The following is a 7881-nucleotide window of genomic DNA, read 5'->3' as shown; positions in this document are numbered from 1 at the left end:
TCCAAATAATTGGGTCCCTTAAGTTACACCAAAGGCTTTGGATGAGGACGCATATTGACTCATTAGTCTGCTGCATTGCTCTAAAGAATAAATCACTTTGGGCTAGAGCAAATATTGTATAGGGGAGACTGCGTAAACTTAACGACAGACTATGGTGTGAAATAGTTGCCAGACATTCCAATGTAGTGACACACACACACACACACTCACACACACACCCACACTGGTCTGCAGTTATTGTCCTCCCGTCGTCAGCTCCTTTGGCTACTGAGAGAGGCAGACGCTGCCTTAGTGTGCTGTTGGATAAATCGCCATTACAAAAGAAGAGCACAGATATCCAAAAAAATATCATGCTGACAAGTGACTTATTTTGTACTTTTTTTACAATATCAAATTATTAATTATAACCAAACGCACAGGAAACACTCTTTGACAACATTTTTATTCCATCTTTATATACAGTCTATGATAAATTCCAAATTTTAGCGATTCAGTATTTTTCATGTAATCCTGGTCACTAACAAACAAACAAGGCCCAACAAACCACATTTACATTCAGAAGATCCAGATTTTAATTTTAATTCTCAATAACTTGCACACACTAATAAATAAATATTATTCCTCTAATCACGCCTGGTTTGTTTCATGAATTATTCTCACGCCCTTCGTTGTCATCCGTGCAGCAGTTTTCCAGCAATGCTGCAGACTAACAAACAAACAAATGCAAATGGATAATAATACATAAAAAAAATACAAAAAACATGGAGGCCCAATGAAAAGTATCCAAACTGCTGGAGCTCATTTTTTCCGAGGAGCACCTGAAGGCATCATCAGGGAAGAGAGCGAGTTTTCCCACCACAATACGAGAAAGTGTGTGTGTGTGTGAGTGAGAGAGAGAGAAAGAGAGAGAGGGAGAGAGAGAGAGAGAGAGAGAGAGCGAGAGAGAGAGAGAGAGAGAGAGAGAGAGAGATGGAGAGAGAGAGAGAGAGCGAGCGTGCACCGTGCACAGTCGCTGCAGGACTATGAAGTGAACTGGACACTGAGCGGAGTTCTGGCGGATGCTCACTGGACTTTACTTAACTTTCGGTGAGTCGGTTCTGTTCCATCACTTGCTCCAGACTGACGCCTCGCACACACCTTCTCCACCCGGGGGACGGTGCACGAATCCGGGCTGAGTTTGTTTGTGGAGTCGCTGAGTGTCAGTGGTTCCCAGTCTGTATCTGGTAAATCGAAGATGAAAAATCGGTGTTTGTGCATTAATCTAGGTTTGTATGATAATAGAATTGAGTGTAGATGAAATATGGGTGTTAACTTTACCCGGGACAGTAAATTCAATTCATTTATTTGTAACGATCAGCAAAACTTTACTTTTTGACCTCTTATTGTGAAAAGCTTACCTATACCTGCCCCTGTGTGTCTGTTTGCTTTGAGGTTCACATCTGAGTATGAAGAGTGTGTTATTGTAATTGTTTGTGTTGATTCAGCTTTAATTAAGTTCAGTAAACATTGTTGTTAACTTTACCTGGGACAGTAAAATCAAATCGTTTATTTTGCAACTTTTAGCAAAACTTTACTTTTCTTTCTCTTTTGACAATTTTGTCGGAGCTCTTATTGTGAAAAGTTGACCTATACCTGCCACTGTGTGTCTGTTTGCTTTGAGGTGCATATCTGAGGATGAAGTGTGTGTTGTTGTCAAAGTTGTTTCTGTGTATTTAGTTACAACTAAGTTCAGTGGAATGTCTTTAAAGCTGCGAGCACTCTCATTAGCTCTAAAGGTCTTTTACTTTGACAGGCCCTTGTTTACACAGCAGCCTATAGAAGGCATCCTCAGGGGGGAAGTGACCCATAACTATTTCTCTCTTCTGTGTGACGTTACTTTAAAGTAATCGGTTGCAAATGGGAATGAGGGGAAAAAACACGGCCTGAGATTAATCACATACAGATCGGGATCGGTCTAACAGGGGACACATGGGGGACCTATGAGGAAAATAGTCCATTTGACAGTTCGTCCAATGGGAATACAGGACCAGATTCAGGCCACAAGGAGAAAATACAGAAAATATTATCCTCATTCTCAGGTTTACTGTAGTTTTATAGACTGGATCTGGATCTCGATTTTGTGAAGGCTTCCAGTCATGTGTGATACAACATCTAGAAAGAAGTTGGAGCGGAGGTGCAGTGATGTCTCGAGATAGAAAATTGGATCCTCTTTCCATCACGTCCTTCCCATATGTTCAAGCTTTGCATCACTAACGTCACAGGTGTATCTGCTGTCTGGCTTTGGTAGAGTTTACATCGCTGGCGTAATGGACCTTTGACCCTAACGCAAATTTATATTTTCTCCCATGCTTATCAATTCACCGCTGCACTCGCTGATTACCTGTGCGTGGGGACAAAAGGTGCCTCTCGTGGTCTTTCCTTTACACAAACAAAAGTTGTGTTTACGTTGAAGGCGGAGTCAGGGAAATTTGGTTGAAAAACACTGTTGATATTTCGAACTCGAAAAAACTCGGCAAATACACCTGTAGCTGAAACGACAAGGAAGCCAGTGTTATCGGACCCTGTTTTGAATTAACAACGTCATAAAAAGAGGCTTATCTCGGTAAATAGAAGCTGAGCGTCTCTTGGCAACAAATGAGACACTATCAGACAAACAAATGTGACACCGGTACCTGTTTACTCACTTCCTGCTTCTCATTCCCCTTGTAATCCTTAAATTAGCAATGTGCCAGATCCACTTTAAAAAAGATCTCCCGTCCCGTCTACAAACACCTCCACCCATCGTTGCTGATTGGCTGGAATGGCGTTGTCTGTGTTTCGGCACCAAACAGTGCATTTGAAAAGGTTGAACTGCACCTTTAAGAGTTTCTCAATGCAACCTAAGCTGATTTGCTGGATAATTGAAATCCTGCATTGTGCACATCCATGCATTATTACACTTTGGCTCAAAGCAGAGACCCACTTGTAAAAACAACGCTTCATAACACACGAGTCTTGGTTTTTAGACACTTTCCGTCATTAATGCTAATACTGTTTTTTCTCACATCTTTGATATTGAGAATCATTTGCCGGCGTTATTTAGTTAAGGGCTTTATTTGATTCTTAACTTGTTCTAAGACGTTTAAGATCTTGACTTTTCGGTGCTGCTGGGTCTTCACTGAATTGATGAGCTCGCAAAAGTAGAAGTATATTCAATAATTTTGAATATTACAGATGCTGAACTTCATGTATTTCCCCCCTTTTTATTTTCAAAATTGCGACTTCTCATTCACGCCATGCTCTCTTGCGCACAGTGTTTTATACAACATGTGTGAGCCTGATCTCATTTAGGTAAAGGAAAGAAAGTTTGTCTATTCTGTGTAGTTTATAATCATTCAGAGAAATAATTCATACCTCACTCAACAGAGATTCCGAGGGCGGAGCAGCCTCTGTTATTCATTTATTTAGACCTGGTGACGACTAAGCAACATCTGGGGACTGATTGATTAAGTGTCTGTTTATTGGAAACTTGATCGTCGTTGGGCGTTGGCACATGTTGTGTGATTGTCATAGTCTGACTTAATGTTTAGTCTATCCCAAACAATTTGATCAGCTCTGGGAAGGCGACAAAAGTGGAGGATTAACCAAACCTACAGACTACGCAGATCTCTTCAATTATTAAGTATTCTAACACCAGTGAAGTTTTGTTATATGAAAAACCTGTTACTGACGGCTGCAGGGTCACAGCAAAGGTTCTGCAGCTCATGAGAAGTGTGATATTAACGTGACGTGTGCAACTCTTGTTAAACCTACAACGTGCACGCACAGACACACAGACACACACACACACACACACACACACACACACACACACACACACACACACACACACACACACACACACACACACACACACACACACACACACACACACACACACACACACACACACACACACACACACACACACACACACACACACACACAGGGATTCATTTCATTCTCTTCTCACAGCTCAGCAGTCTCCATCTTCTGAGTCATCTTTTATTCTGCCTTTTGTTAACGAGTTCACGGATGGACGGACACACACACACACGCACACACACACACACACACACACACACACACACACACACACACACACACACACACACACACACACACACACACACACACACACACACACACACACACACACACACACGCACACTCTCCTCCGCTGTGAAAATACAGTCAACCCTTCTTGAGTCAGCCCTCTCCCCCTGTTGTTGCACTGATGAACACACACACACAGCCTCTCTCTCTCTCTCTCTCTCTCTCTCTCTCTCTCTCTCTCTCTCTCTCTCTCTCTCTCTCTCTCTCTCTCTCTCTCTCTCTCTCTCTCTCTCTCACTCTGTGCAGTTTCCACCTCGGCTCTCTCGCTCTGTCTTGCCCTCTAATCAAAGCCATATGTTCTCCAGGTCCCTTGCATGAAAGCCCTGTTGTGTTTGCAGCGCAGCTCCAAGTGTGAGCTGACAGACGGACTCAGTGTTTGGAATGAAACGTAAACCTGCAGACGACTCCAGGTTGATGTTTCTATTTTCATTTCCCTCTTCATTCTGCGTCTGTAAACCTCCCGTCGATGCTGCTGCTGTCAGTATCATCTCCGTGGTGATGAAAGCTGGGTATGGAAAGGTAGATAGTTTTCCTCCCTACTTAAAACTTCATGAATCAAAGAGGTTTCAGTCCACAGGCTCGGATCAGTCCTGACACATCAAAGTGTGAGAGATTTCCATGGGATCTAAGCTCCTCACATGACTCAGATACAACTCTCTAGGAGAACCTGTGGCCCAGGAGGACAAAATGAGGCCGCTCCGATGTTTTAATCTCAGAGACGTTGCCAGTTTGGCCCCATTCGGCGCCCATGACTAATAGAAACATAACAAGCACTCGTTGTGTGGGGACCCACCAGAAACTGGCAAGAGACTCATTTTGGGTCCATCCCAGAATAATACGAATAATAATAATGATAATATAGCCTTCAAATTATTGGTAATGCATCTCGTAAACCCTCCACAGAAAGAGGGGTGCCATTGTGTTGGGATGGATAGAGCGTAGATTCCATTTAGTGAAGTTTTCTTTATTGAAATGTAAAGGTCAGCAGATGGAAAGCAGTTCTCTCAGTTATTTAACACTTGAGCTGTGATTCTCTGGGGCTGCTTGGGCTTCACAATTTAAACTCTTTGAATCTGTCATTGAATTTACTGAATTTGATTTTCTAATATTTGCTGTTGATGCTTGATGGTTCTTGATTGATAATAATTAAAAATGGATATTGCTCCGTCACACAATGGGAGAGGTCTTCGCTGTGCGTGTGAATATATTTGAGTCTCTTCAGCTGCCACCCGTTTGAGGAAGTCTGTCATATGATGCGTCTTTTCTTCTCTGACATCCCCCTGTGCATGATTCTCACTTTCTGGATCTCAGAGGTGGCTTCTCTGATTTCTGATGCAGTTCCTTCATTTATGAAATCTGGTTCACGTTCCTGTTGAGCGTGTGCAAGGCTCTTAACAAGGCTTTAACGTGCACTGTGTGGTATGGATGTTTACTAAAGAATGATGTATAAGTTTCCAAAAAACTTCTCATTTATTGTTGATTGTTGTTTGCACGTGACATATTTCTGCTTCTCTTCATGGCAGCTCACCGTGGCTGTATTATAATGGTATTTTTCTGCTCTAGGTTATATTGTCCGTGGTTAATATATGAAAGTCAGTATTTTTCCCACAAGCTTATCCAGTGGTTTTTAGTTAAGCTAATAAGAATACCAAGTATGTGTGGACCATTACATCCTTGGTTTTCTAATATTCTTCCCTCCTGCTTTCTTTTTTTCCCATTTTACCCATTTTGTTTCGTTTCTCAAGCCGTTTCTTGTAAGTCCTTGGCGCGTTGTTGACAACACAATCGCTTTTCTGGCATCACCAAAGCTGTTGGGACTTAAAATAAAATTTGCCTGCAATCTGCGTTTTCGCTGCGTGACTGTTTCTTTGCAGTTGGGTGACCATCACTCCTTTGTGCTCACACGGCATTCCTTTTATTTCTGTGACCCCCACACAACAAAAAGAAAAAGGGGGATTCCTGCCCTCCCTGTCGGCTTATTGTGCCGCTGGAATGCCAAAGATCTAGCGCTGAAGCCGAGTGTGAAGTATTTAGCGGAGTGTTTTGGAGGCTTGGGAGGATCAGTGGCAGTTCAGCCCCCATTTTATATTTGTGCATATACAGTGTCATTTATTCTGTTGCTTTCTTTCCTCTGTCCACTGCTTGTGCAGCATCAGAGTAAGCTTTAAAAATATTTGTGTAATTGTATATGAGGTGGGCAGGTTATTAGCTGTAACCACTCTGCATGCTTTCCACCTCACTGGTGAGCTTTACCTTCGTGCACTGGTTGTGAAGTTGGAGCCAATCCCATACCAGACCATGAGTCATCGTTTGGATGAGTTTGGATGAAATAATCCCCCATAAATGAACATTAGAAAAAGGCTTTTATGTGAGGGTGAAGGCCCCCGTTGATTGGATAAACACTGATTAATGACATGGGTGGGAAAACTGTTCCAGTCCCGAGATCCAGACTCATTAAAACCAAGTGTTGCTCACAACTATTCAAGATTACACAGCAGGGCAAATGTTTGCAAGCATGATTTCAAAAAGATTTTGAATATCTCAACTTGTGAAAAACAGTGGCCGACTTTGGACTTTAAGAATTTATGTTATAGAGTTTGATCAAGAGTTTAGCTCTAAATTATACTGTGCATTGTTTAAAGCATGGCAGTTTAGAAGTAATCTTCTGAGGGGAAAAGTGACTTGCACACTCAGCAGGTCACTTCAGTCTCTTTAGCTGTGCTTAGATAATCTCTTTTGACTTTCATCAACGTGTGTGTCTAGGACTGTAGTGACCGGTTGTGTGGTTTACATGCTTTAATGCCCACCCTGAGGGGCAGGTAATCATATGGCCGGTGTTATATCGAGTTCTGCCTACATGGGGTTAGGCTTAGGGTTAAAGCTGATGCGAGAACAGGCACAGCTGAAGTGGAAACTACCTGTGCCGAGTTCTACCTGCCTGCTGAGGATGGTAAAAACTTTCCGTGAATTTTGATGATCTACCGGGGAACTGATGTGGTTTTATATATATTTACAAACTTTTAAAGAGCATTTTTCAGTCTAAAAAACAACAGATGACATAGCAGAGACAGGGCTGCTGTGTTGTGAATGTCAAAGGGAAACATCTATGCCTGTTAATTGGGTGCACATTTCAAAAAAATGCATTGTGATTGGTTGCTGAACTTTGAGACTGACTCATCCCTCATGTCAGAGAGAGAGAGTGAGAAAGAGAGAGAGAGACGGAGCTCGTTCACTCTCCGTCTCTCGCTCGGTTGACAACAAGACAGGGAGCGGGAATCCTGAATCCCTCGGATGACCTGGAGCACTAGATTTTGAAGAGCTTGAATGTGAGTACTGTCAGAAAATGATATTTGAGCTATAATCGTGTAGGAAAGGACGTCCGGTAGGAAGATGTTGAACAATATTGTCGATAATACAACTAGTGAAGCAGAAGTGATTGAGAGTTTTCTTGGTCAGTGCACTTGTCTCTCTGTGTGACCTGGTTTCCTGTGTGTGTGGGTGTGTGTGTGGGTGTGTGTGTGTGTCTGTCTGTCTGCGTTTCTGGCCCCAGGCTGAGATTTAGCTTGGAAGAGCCATTTGTTTTCCTGACCAGGGTCACAGTTCAGCTGATAATAAGAACCAACATCGACCAGTGTGCAGCTTGTGTGTGTGTGTGCTGGGTTGTTTTTTCAGTATAACTAATTAGTTTACGGTGCTGTGTGGTATTTTTATTGCTTTTTCTTGAGCTATTTCTGTAAATTGTGATTA

At 42.4% G+C, this 7881-nt stretch overlaps 1 protein-coding gene across 1 annotated transcript in view; it reads left to right on the top strand.

The window, feature by feature from the left end:
* Positions 1-7343: 7343 nt before the first annotated feature.
* The window catches only part of plce1 (phospholipase C, epsilon 1), a gene marked incomplete in the record, with an annotated part of 69674 nt that continues 69136 nt past the window's right edge, over positions 7344-7881 (top strand). The window contains 1 exon segment of the mRNA XM_061094397.1: positions 7344-7460.

This window comes from Limanda limanda, chromosome 21, assembly GCF_963576545.1.
Source record: "Limanda limanda chromosome 21, fLimLim1.1, whole genome shotgun sequence".
In the NCBI taxonomy this organism is placed as follows: domain Eukaryota; kingdom Metazoa; phylum Chordata; class Actinopteri; order Pleuronectiformes; family Pleuronectidae; genus Limanda; species Limanda limanda.
The sequence above is the reverse complement of the archived record's forward strand: the minus strand, read 5'-3'. Positions and strand labels throughout refer to the sequence as shown.